This window comes from Dasypus novemcinctus, chromosome 11 (assembly GCF_030445035.2).
Source record: "Dasypus novemcinctus isolate mDasNov1 chromosome 11, mDasNov1.1.hap2, whole genome shotgun sequence".
Taxonomy (NCBI): Eukaryota; Metazoa; Chordata; class Mammalia; order Cingulata; family Dasypodidae; genus Dasypus; species Dasypus novemcinctus.
The window spans coordinates 121,670,107-121,682,232 of record NC_080683.1 but is presented as its reverse complement, the minus strand read 5'-3'; the positions used below and the strand labels follow the sequence as shown (position 1 = coordinate 121,682,232).

The window sequence follows — 12,126 nt, the reverse complement described above, 5'->3', positions numbered from 1 at the left end:
CCCACCTCGGGGCTAAGGGGAAAAATGCTTCAGTGGGCTGCTGGAGGACGAAAGGAGGCGATCACTAAAGAGCCAGGTCCTTCCTCACCTCCCCTGCCTTGAAATTTCGGCTATATGCTATAAAACTAAGACAAAATTTTACTTTAAAAAATACAAGTGTGAAGTCTCTTGGAATTCTGCATGGACATCTTTAGTTTCTATTTCCAACAGACCGTTCCAATACCCGTGGAAAGCCAGGGCTGCTGGCCATCGCCTGGGAGCTTGTCGGAAATGCAGAATCTCCAAGTCTGCACCGGCCCCCAACCAGATTTTGCCGCATAAGAGGACCCTCAGGGGATCTCTGTGCTCAATGAGGATCAGAGCGCGTGGTTTCAAGATGCTGCCAACAGCCCTAGCGGACACCGGAGTCCGTGCACCAAAGAGCGTGCGGTCCAGGTGCCAAGGGGAGATTCTCCCACGTCCTACAGGTAAGTGGTGTACAGGAACCTAAACAAAAAGCAACCCCAAACCACTGAATGTGCTCAGAATCCATTTCCTCTTCTTATCAAACATTCCTCTTCCGTATTTCATTTTTAAAAAATGCTCTGTACGTTGAGCCCCACTTTCCTCCAGGCACGAGCGCGCTGTTCCACCTCACAGGCTTTTAGAAGAGGGCCCAAGGTGAAGCCTCACCTCTGCACCTTTGAGGCGCTCGGGGCGGGGCATTCCTTTCTCTCTTTCCTCTTTGGTTCCCTCCCCCTGGAACCCACAGCCTCTGCAGCCCGCCACCCAAGCACAGCAGGCAGGCCTCCTGTCACTCCTCGGGCTGCCCATCGCCCGCTGCGCCCACCTGCGTGAGGCCTGCGGCAGGCCTGGCGCTCCTCGGGCTCACCTCCTCTCCGACCTCCACATGACCTTGCAGTACGTGGTCCTAGCAGAGACCGCAGGCCGGTGGGCCAATCAGTGCGGACTCGTACAGGATTTAAAATTGGAACTGTGTGTTGCGTTTCAACACTGGGAAGGGCACGGAACTATGCCAACCTCTCGCTTCTCGGCAGCAGATGGACCGCTGGGAAGCACCAGCCCGATGTGGTCAGGAGTGGAAACAAGACGCTCTAGGCCATGTGCACGTCTCCATGTCCATTCGCCCCCTCCCCGCCCTCTCAGCCTCGGTTCCCGCCCTCCTTTATTATCACGCCTGCAGCACCCTACCTCCTTACCCCTCCACGCACACTCCCCTGCCTTTCAGTACTATCTTTGTCTTTGCTTAAATTTGTGTCCCATCAGACTTGCTTCTGGCCCGTCTCCCACTGACACTCCACTCGATGTCTCTGTACAGTTCAGGTTAATTTGCGCCATACTGTACTCGACGCCCCCATGCAACGCGGTTCCCCCAGCTTCCATCTCTGAAGCCTGGGGTCACTGTCAGCACCTCCCTTGTATCCTCTGCCTCTCTGCCCACTTCCTCAGGAATCTGCCAGGAATCCAGGCGATTTGGGTTCTGAAACATTATTTTGAACCAGCCTGCACCTTCTCATTTTCCAGTAATAGTCCCCTACTCTGTCTCTGTCCCCATCCCACCTCCCACCTTCGGAGCACAGTGATCTATCTAAAATGGCAATCACCCCATGTGTCACCTCTGCATAAGCCTTTTCAGTGGCTTCCCAATGTGTTTAAACTACAATACAGACTCTCACCTGGGTGTAAGATTCTGCTCTGCCTCATCCAGGCTGGCCGAGTGCCTCCCTATACAGGCTGCCCCCACCCTGCCCGCTGAGGTAGAGAACTTCTATCACCAGGGCTTCTCCACTGGTGCGAGCAGCTTACAGCACATTACCCTCAGGTGTGATGTGTTCAGTTTCATCAAAACATTTTTCATTTTTAAAGATTTCCCCAAAGCAGATAAAACAACACCTAGGTTGACTTTTACTTGACACTATTTCTAACCCTCCATGCAAACTGGTGCTTACAATATTCAGCAGAAATTTCTGGCACTTGTAACTCAAAACAAATTCACTTTTCAATTTTGTTTACTTTAAAATAAAGGATGCTAGATATTAAACAATATTGTAAGAGGAAAGTTTCAAGATGTCAATATTTTTGAAGTTCGTTGCCTCCTTTTGGCTAACTAGACATCCTTTCTGGGAAACAGGAATTAGACAAAGAACTTTTACTTTTGTCCCTGGCCTCTAAGTTCCTGTTTTGTAACTGGATTGACGAGAATCAATGAAAACTGCAAATTTTGGCCACTAGAGTTGGCGGTGTGTTTCATCTCCTTGTTAAAGCGTTTGCCCTGGCTGCGGTGGAAGAAAGGCAGGTTAGAGCCACTGACCACAGGCTGGTGCTCCCGTCTCAAGCATCGGTGCGCAGAAGAACCGCCACAGGACGCATGGATAAACACATCGACTGCGGGCCCACACCTTGGAGATTCTGATTCTGGGCGCTCAGAGAGGACACCTTGAAAGGGAAGCCTTCACCTTGGTGGTCTCCAAACCCCCTTCGCCTTCCTTCGCCTTCCTTCGCCCTCCCTCGCCCACTCACAGTGGCTGCTTTTGTCAAGGCTTGCTTCTACAATGCCCAATCCGATTTGCAGACGTGACTCCCTCCCTGTAGGAGCTGCTCACTGCCTGTGACGGTTAGGCTAATGTGTCCACTGGGCCAGGTAATTGTGCCCAGTTGTGTGGTCAAGCAAGCACTGGGCTTATTGTAATACAAGGACATTTATGGGCTTTAGTCACCTGTGAGTTTACTGCATAGATGGCTGATTACATCTACATCAACAACAACCAGGGAGGTTGCTCTCCGTAAAGAGCAATGCTTTATCTAATCAGTTGAATATCTTAAATGGGGAAGTGATTTCAGCAGAGAATTTCCTAGCTTGTTTTTGGACAGCCAACACCTCCCAGAAACTCCTCAACGACCTTTGCTGGAGCCCCTGGTTGCAGCCTGCCTGCAGAACCTGAACACGTACATCCTCGTGGTCACGTGAGAGACTCATAAAATCTCCTACTATGTACAGATATTAATATCTCCTGTTGATTCTCTTTCCTCAGAGAACCCCGACTAATACACTGCCTCTGCCTTGAGACCCCTTCCTCGGGGAGTCCTGCTTCTCCTTCACGTCCCGGGATGCTCCTTCCCAGTCCTGAACTGGTTCTTGGTTCCTTCTCATGCCAATGGTTGGTAGTGCCACTGAGTCAGGTTCTGGGACTTCCTGTCTTCCCTTTCTCCACTTCACCTGGATGACCGCCTCCACTCCAGTGGCTGAAATAGCACCTTGCTCCTGCTCTGCCCTCCCCTCTGAACCCAGACGTGACCATCCAACCACGTGTCTCGACTTTCCACTTGCTCAAACCAGCGCCTGGTCTCCCCCCTCTTGAGTTCCTCCAGGCCACCAGCCTCGGTAATGGCAGCTCCCCTCTGACAGTTAGATCAAAAACCTTTTTTGAATTCTCTATTTCTCTCACACTCCATCGACAATCTCTATGTCAGCTCTACATTAAAAAACTATCCAGAATCCAACCACTTCTCACTGTATCTTCTGCAAATCCTGGTCAGAGCCATAATGTATGATTCTGAGGAATTCTGATCACATACCTTGATTATTTTCAGTAAACAAATGACCCTCTTGCCATTAGTTTAAGGAATGATACTTTAACAATGAACCCCCCTCTCACGGCTCCCGCTTGAACTCTCCTGCCCACCGCACTCCTCACCTCCTCCTGCTCTCTTACCCCTGGCCCAGCCACACTTTCCTCCTTGCTATTTCCTGAACATAAGGCAGGTAGCGCACAATGGTTCAGCACCTCTGTACCTCCTCTCCCCTCATTCGGGAACATCTCTAGGATTCATTCCCGGAGCTTCAAGACTTTGCTAAAATGCCGCTTTCTCAGAGGGGCCTTCCCCAGCCACCCTACAGTTAACTTTCCTCTTCTCATCTTGACTTTCTGGATGGCACTTATCACCTGACATACTGTATTTATTCCTTTGTTTGTTGTTCATCTCCACCAAGAGAGTGTTTCTTCCATAAAGACAGGGATTTTAATCACTGCTGGATTACTAGTGCCAAGAACTGCCACTGGCACTTAGTAGAGCATAACTAACATTTCGTGAATGGATGAATAGACAGTAGGCCCTGGAATCCATGTTTTTTTAATTTATTTTTAATCTAGTATCCCAAATTATTTTGAAGCCAGCTGCCCTGAAACCACACTAAACAACAGAGCTGGAGTAAAACTGTTTTTGCTAATAAGTAAATGTGAGCTTGAGTAAATTAAACTTGAGTACATAGTTTGACTCAAGCTTTCAGGGAAGGATCAATATATAGGGTGAAATCCCAAAATGATATGCAAATATTCATTTACTTGTACATGGGAAAGAATCCAGAGCTTTCCCAACATTTTCAAAGAGATGAGTGACCTCTAACGTGGTGGTAACATCACTGCTTGGGGAGAGCAGCACCGTCTTCATACTGTCCCTCAGCAGGCATGGCTGTGACATTTAGGCCTTTAGCCCCTCAATTCTCCCACATATATTATACAAACGACAAGGGTTCTTAGTAACTGCCAGGGACACCAGGATATATTGTAGAAATGTGGGAAAAACAGATAGTAAACAAACTTATTATCACAATGATTCAAAGACTGAAGTATTTAAAATCATGAGTTTCAAGTATTTCCTGATTTATTGAATAATTTTATTCTTATATAACTTTTATATTTCTCAACGCAACCAGAACCTCATAAAATAAGTTTTTAAAATGAGAGAAAAGGGTATAAAAATCATAATTATAATACCTAAAAACTTAATTTAACTATGCCATTTTTATTATAACACTTGAAATATACATTCCAATTAGTCAAAAAATTTCCAAAAGGTCTGGACACTGAATATTTAATCTACTACAGTAGAAAAGAAATTCAATATTAAATAAAAAAAATAAAACTAAGTATAGTTTCATGAAATAACTTAGTTTTAGATAATTTCAAACTTACACAAAAGTTTTGAGAATAGTGTAGATAAGCCCCACTTACCCTTTACCTAGACTCTCCAATTGTTTATCAATCTCTTTGCTTTCATATGATGCATAGTTTTTCTGCACTAATTCAAAGTTGAAGACCCTGTGCCTCCTTACGTTTTTCGTGTGTGTTTCCTAAGACAAAGGACAATCTCATATACACTATAGTTTTCAAAATTGGAATGTTTAACTCCTACTTGTTGCTGCTGTCTAATCCATAGTTCCAGCAAATTTTGTCAACTGTCCACAGAGTGTCCTCTATAGCTACTTCTCCCTGGGTCTGGTTCAAATCTAGGTGTCAGTATCATGCAGTCGTGAAGGCTTTTCAATCTCCTTTCCTCCGGCTCAGCCTCTACTAGTGTTTCTTGGCCTGGGAACTTTAAGAATTACCCGTCTATGTGCGGGCCATCCATTTGGAATTGGCTGGTGTCCCCTCAGAAGGGATTCAGGCTGTGCACTCTGGCAGGAACACCACTGAAGCAACGTGTGCCCTTCTCGTGTCACCTGAGGAGGGGACTGGCTCCACAATGGGGGTGCCGCGCTGACCCCTTGGCTGCTCTGTCACACAGTTGCCATCTTCCCCTTCAGAATTCCCAAGCAACTTGTAGAGAGACACTTAGAGACCTCACCCCACTTTTAAAGACCCACTGATGACTTCTAACATCAGGGTTCTTTCTTTCTTTGTTAGTTCGCGTTCTACTGTAAAGAACAGCCCCTCTCCGTTCGTCCATCGTTTAGTCACTGACTTATTTCATTTAACAGTAAGGACTTATGAATTCGTATTTTATTCAGTGGGTTTTCACACACACTGTCAGACTTACTTTGACACTCAGATTGACCCTGATTTGACCAGAGGAAACCCTTTCGTGTTGGCGTCTGGGTCCTTCTGACGAATCCCCATGATTATGTGAGTACTTCCCTTACTTTCTGGTACGTAAAGAAGGTTCAGCCTCGAAGAGCACCTTCCCGGACCCAGCCCTAGAGCCAGGCTTTTCTACAAGGGTTTTGGTTGCTTTTTGAAAAGAATGGTATTTAGAACCCACTGGAACTCCTGGCTACTGGTACGTTATGGCTCTTAGGTCCTCTCAGCATAGAGAGAGAGGAACTTTAGTGTGTGTGAGTATACAAACATGTAGGTGCACATGTGCACAAATGCACACATTATACACACACATATTTTGCTATTTCCCTAACAAAATATATTTAAAGGCAGAAATCGATACTGACACCTTCAATCCCCATCCAACACCAGAATACATTCTAGTCTTCTTTCACTCCCTATTTGTAACTCCTCCTCCAACAGTAGGATACGTAGCACCCAACATCCTTAATATACTTATTTCTTCAATCCTAGAATACAGAGGAAGTAGTTTCAGAATTGCCAACCCAGGCACCAAGAAAAACCAAACCTACTAACTATAGTTCAATATTTGTCAACTGGTGGTTTTTTTTTTAAGTAATATTTATACACCTTGAAATGTACAAACCTCAAATGTATAATTTGGTGAGTTTTGACAAATAAGTATACCTGTGTAAACTATTCTATCAAGACAAAATGTTCCTTTATGTCCATTCCCAGGACAATTTCCCCTCACTGCAAAGAGTCCATTTTCCAAAATTTTTTACTAGGTGAATTTTGTCTATTGCAGCACTTTCAAAGAAGGGACTCAAGCAGTATGTATTCTCTTCTGTTTTCTTTTGCTCAGCATAATGGTACAGGATCCATCTGTGTTGTAGGGTGTATCAGTAATCAATTCCTTTTTATGTCTGAGTAACAACCACCATCTGTTTATCAAGCTCCTGCTGGTGGACATCTGTTTCCAGCTTTGGGCTATAAGTACTCTTGAACAAGTATTTTTCTGGATATATGTTGTCATTTCTCTTGGATAAATACCCAGAAAAGGAACTGCTGGGTAAAAGGGTAGGTGTATGTTTACGTTATAAAAATAGCTGCTAAATCTTTTCCCAAAGTGGTTAAAGCATCAAACATTTCCACAAAGCAATACATGAGAGTTCTCATTTGCGCCACGTTGTAGCCAACATTTGGTGTGGTCGCCTTTTGAAATTTTATCAAATTTTACTGATTTTTAAAAAAAAACTACTTTATTAATTCCTGAGAGGGAGTGCAAAGTTTCCAACTATGCTTATAATTTTTTTCTATTTTTCTTTTACTTCTATCAGTTTATATTTCATTTAGTTTGAAACTGTTACTAGGTGGACAGAGATTTATCACTGTAATGATTCTTGATAAACCAACACTTTCAATCATTACAAAATGTCCTTTTTTTTACCTCTGGTAATATACTTTAATGACTATTTTGTCTGGTATTAACATGGCCACTTGGGGATTTCATTTACTTAGTATTTGCATGAAATATCTTTTTCCATCCTTTAATTTTCAAAAGATCTGTGTCTTTATATTTAAAGGATGGATTGTGCAAATAGTGTATATTTAAGGGTTCATTTTTTATGTAGTTGAAAACCTACTCTTGGATTGGAGCATTTAGTCCATGTATGCTTAAAGTATTTATTGACAGTTGTATTTTAGCCTAAAATTTGCTGCTTCCCAGAAAAGAAGGAACAGTGTTTTATACATGCTCACATTTTACTATTTCCTGTGTACTGCATTCCATCCTGTAAATCTAAGTTTCGTGTGATATCACTTTCCTTCAGACTAAGAAAATTCTCTTTTAGCTATTCCTTAGATTTTCAGCACAGATCTGCCAGGAAAGAATTCATTTGCCTGAAAGTATCTTTTATTTTACTTTCAATTTTGAAGTACAGCTTTGCTGTGTATAACATTCTGGGTTGAGAGATATTTTTCTTTTTCTTTCAGAACTTTACAATATTTCACTGTTTCCTGGGCTTTTTTTTTGGGGGGGGGGAGTGCAGTAAGGCAGCCATCCTTCAAATCATGTTCAATGTGCGTGATGGGCCGTTTCCCACAACTGCTTTCAAGATTTCTCTTTCTCAATGGGCTGCAGCAGCCTGATTATAAGGTCTTTAGGTGTGGTTTCCTTTGTGTTAATCTTGCGTGGGTTGACTTAGCTCCTTCGATCTGTAACTTTTTTTCTACCCAACTTGGAAAAATGGAGGTCATTATTTTTTTTTTTTTTAAAGATTTACTTATTTCTCTCCCCTCCCTTCTCCCCTCTCCCCCGCCCCAGTTGTTTGTTCTGTGTGTCTATTTGCTGCGTGTTCTTTGTCCGCTTCTGTTGTCCACAGCGGCAGGGGAATCTGTTTCTTTTCGTTGTGTCATCTTGCTGTGTCAGCTCTCTGTGTGGGCGGGGCCATTCCTGGGCAGGCTGCACTTCCTTTCGCGCTGGGCGGCTCTCCTTATGGGGCGCACTCCTTGCGCGTGGGGTTCCCCTACGCGGGGACACCTCTGAGTGGCACGGCACTCCTTGCATGCATCATCACTGTGCACGGTCCAGCTCCACATGGGTCAAGGAGGCCTGGGGCAGGGCAGCGGACTTTGCCCAGTGGTTAGGGCATCCGCCTGCCACATGGGAGGTCCGCGGTTCAAACCCCGGGCCTCCTTGACCCGTGTGGAGCTGGCCCCTGAGCAGTGCTGATGTGCGCAAGGAGTGCCCTGCCACGCAGGGGTGTCCCCACGTAGGGGAGCCCCACGCGCAAGGAATGCGCCCCATAAGGAGAGCCGCCCAGTGCGAAAGGAAGTGCAGCCTGCCCAGGAATGGTGCTGCCCACACGGAGAGCTGACACAACAAGATGGCACAACGAAAAGAAACACAGATACCCCATGCCGCTGACGACAACAGAAGCAGACAAAGAAGATGCAGCAAATAGACACAGAGAACAAACAACCAGTGTGGAAGGGGAAGGGGAGAGAAATAAACAAATAAATAGATCTTAAAAAAAAAGTTGAGACCAAATAACACTGTAGGACAGAATTTCTTTAAAAAAAAAAAAAAAAAAAAAAGGAGGCCCTGGGTTTGAACCTTGGACTTCCCATGTGGTAGAAGGCGGACGCCCTATCCACTGGGCCAAGTCCACTTCTTTAAATATCTTTCTTCCTCATTCTGTTTATACTCTTCTTTTCAAACTCTGCCCACATTAGATCTCCCAAAACAGTGGTAACAGCACATGGAACCGATCTGTTCCTAAACATATTGAATCCATACATAAAGTAAATATGGAAGACACAGTAAATACGTAGGGATAGCTCCTGTTACAATTTCCACACACCTGCTTACCGCCTTTGTAAAAACAGTGAGCTACACCGTCTTATGACACAGCCTATCACTGCTACACAATACAGCCACACTTTAGCCTTGGGCCACAAGGCAGTAATCAGGAATGCGAGCAGATTAATAAGTATTGCAATTGGACCATACGAAATTCCTTTATGTTAAAAATGATCCTGTACCATCAATCTAATATTACTCATTTCCTAGCTGAAAGCACCACCTTTCCTTGTTTTCAATCCTACTCTCTCATCTTTGTTTTGAAATCTCGACTCCGCTTTCTCGCCGGTTTCCTCCATCACCCTCCAGGTACGAGCCTCTCCACCACCCCAGAACCAATGTCTGCTAAGCACCTTCTACCTGCTAGGGCCTTCGTTAAAGGCTTTATGCTCATTTTCTCACCTGGCCCCTGACACCTGAAGAAGTGGGTATTGCAGCTGTCCTCCACTTAAAGATGTGGAACAAGCTAGAAGCAAAATAACTTATCCAGTCACACGACTACGGAGTGGCAAGATGGACTCGTGATGCTGACACCTGTACTCTAAAACCACATCAGACCACGCTGAAGAAAAAATACTCCACTCCTCCACAACTAACAGAGTAATCCTTATGTGCAAGACCCTGTTCTTGGTAATAATAATACAGAAGTGAAAACAGACACGTGGGGTTTCTACTGTTAGGAGAGACAACACTGCCCTCCTATTTACCGGATTATTTTGGCTGTGCTGGGTGCTGAGAAGGAGCTGTTTGGGTGCAGAGAGAGCATGCCAGCACATGCTCTACTGTGTAGAGAATGCCTCAGGGGAGCGCCTCCTGCTTCCCGTGGGCTTCTCCGCCAGCACTCCGTCAGTGCAGTGTGGCCGCCACACCCGCCACGCTCGCCACTGTGAGCCACGTATTCTACACACCGAGCTCAGTTCAGAACCTTCCAGGCAAATGGACACCTTCACCAGACCAGCTCCCTCACAGCCAGCTCTCCACCAGCATTCGCCCCTAGGCACTGCGCACCCTGTCACTTGAGCAGGGAGAGGCCCCGGTGGAAGCCACACAGACCCCCAGGGGTCTCACTGAGGGACCCGGGAATCCCCTCAGAGGCGGTTCCAGCCTTGGGTGTAAACTGTTCCCAGTTTGTGACAAGACATACTACAACAGAGGATTTAGAACAGTTAGGGCAAATCAGGTTTCTATTTCATGTCTTCCTAAAGGTTCATTTTTCTAATAACTCATTCATTACCTGTCTTTACAAAATGATCAGTTTGCAAACAATTGGGAAAAAAAAATCTGGACCTTTGGTCCTTGATGAAAGAGGGTGGGAGAACAAAGCCCTGGGTTATATCATTGTCTCATGTGCGGACAAGGTACTGGGACTTTCCTGACCCCCAGTTTTCTCAACTATAATCCAGAACTGTGAAAGGTGAAGTAAGAGCAACCCACGGACCCCCGTACAGTGCCAGGCCAGTGGTGGGAAATGCGAGGGAATGCCTCCCTCTCACTTGTCTTTGGCACACCACCCATCAGCAGGGCTCTCATCTGACTCTCCTTTGTCAGCAGAGCCGTCATCTGACTCCTCTTTTGGAGTTTGAATACATGCTCCTTGAAGGCAGGAATGCATATCCTTTTCATTTCAATTTCCCAAATTAGTAGAAATTCAACAGAGGAGAAGAGTATTATTACCTTTTATCTGAGAATTTCCTGTCTGCCCTAAATTAGCAGTATACAACCTGAATCAAAGATTGAAGGGAAAAAGAGATGTACTCCTCAATCACTACCAGGAGTAAAATACGCCTAAAATATAATAAAAGGGGTCAACCAAAATAACTGTTGACCATTATACAAGCAGCCATAGTAGGAAAATACTTATGTTTAAATTTGTATTTTAAAACTTTAATATACTCTCTGGTAGACTCTGTACCTATCCCTGTGGCGCTGATTCCAAGAGAGCTACAGGAATGCTAGAAGCTACATGACAACAGATTTACCACAGGAGGCATGGTTAGAGGAGTTAAATACCTAAACCAGAGAAGGGGGAGCTGAGCAACAGAAGAGCGGCAGACAAATATTTTAAAAAGCAGTTGAAGAGTAAAGAAAATAGAGACTTTATTTAGTTTTGTACAACTATGAGTAATACATGAAATTAAAAAGGAAAAAAATCAGGCAACTGACCAAGAAAAATGCTGTGAGTAAATGAAATGTATTACTTTTTAGAAGAGTTATGAAGGAAGTTCTATTTAAACAAGTCTGAACATTATTTCCATTAACAGATAGAAAAATGGAAAGCTAACCAGAGCAATTTCTGAAGTATAAACTCATTGGCCACATTTTTACCCCAAGTCTTTCTCAGCATGTGAATCTGCGCTTGATGACAAAACAGAAAAAAAAGCCTGGTCTCAAGGGCTTGTGGCATAATTTACTCCAAAACAGGAGACAGAAAAACCAAGCCATTACTGTCACGGTGTAGTTTTCATACAGTCAAGCGTATAGGTATAGAGTCGCCACACAAAGGCTAGAATAATATGGAAAAGCCTTATGGAGAGACCAGGCTTGAGCCAGTCTCAAAGAGAAGCTGAGCCTAGCAAAGTGTGATGGAAACACAGTCCCAAAGGTGTGAGCAAACTGGTCTGAAGAACTTGAAATGTGCTTGGAAGGTGGTACTCCTGTGGCAGTAAATTCTATAAGGCCTGAAAACAGGTCAGGGGTCTAGAAGTGCAAGGCCAGGAAATGAGAAGTCCTGGTAGGTTCTTTAGCAAAACAGTAATGGAAGCAGAGTGGGTTACAGGGAAAAAGAACCTGGAACAGGAAGACAGATGAAATGAATCGGGTAAATTATAGGAATCCAGCTTGTGAACCAGTGGCTTGCAATGAAATAAAAAACGACTGGCCTGTTTCTGGAGGACTCAAAGTCGCTGTGCACAAGCATCATGCAGA

General features: G+C 44.6%; 1 protein-coding gene across 4 annotated transcripts in view; it reads right to left on the bottom strand.

The window, feature by feature from the left end:
• Nucleotides 1–12,126, bottom strand: part of VTA1 (vesicle trafficking 1) — a 75,383-nt gene that overhangs the window by 31,450 nt on the left and 31,807 nt on the right. The window lies entirely within an intron of this gene.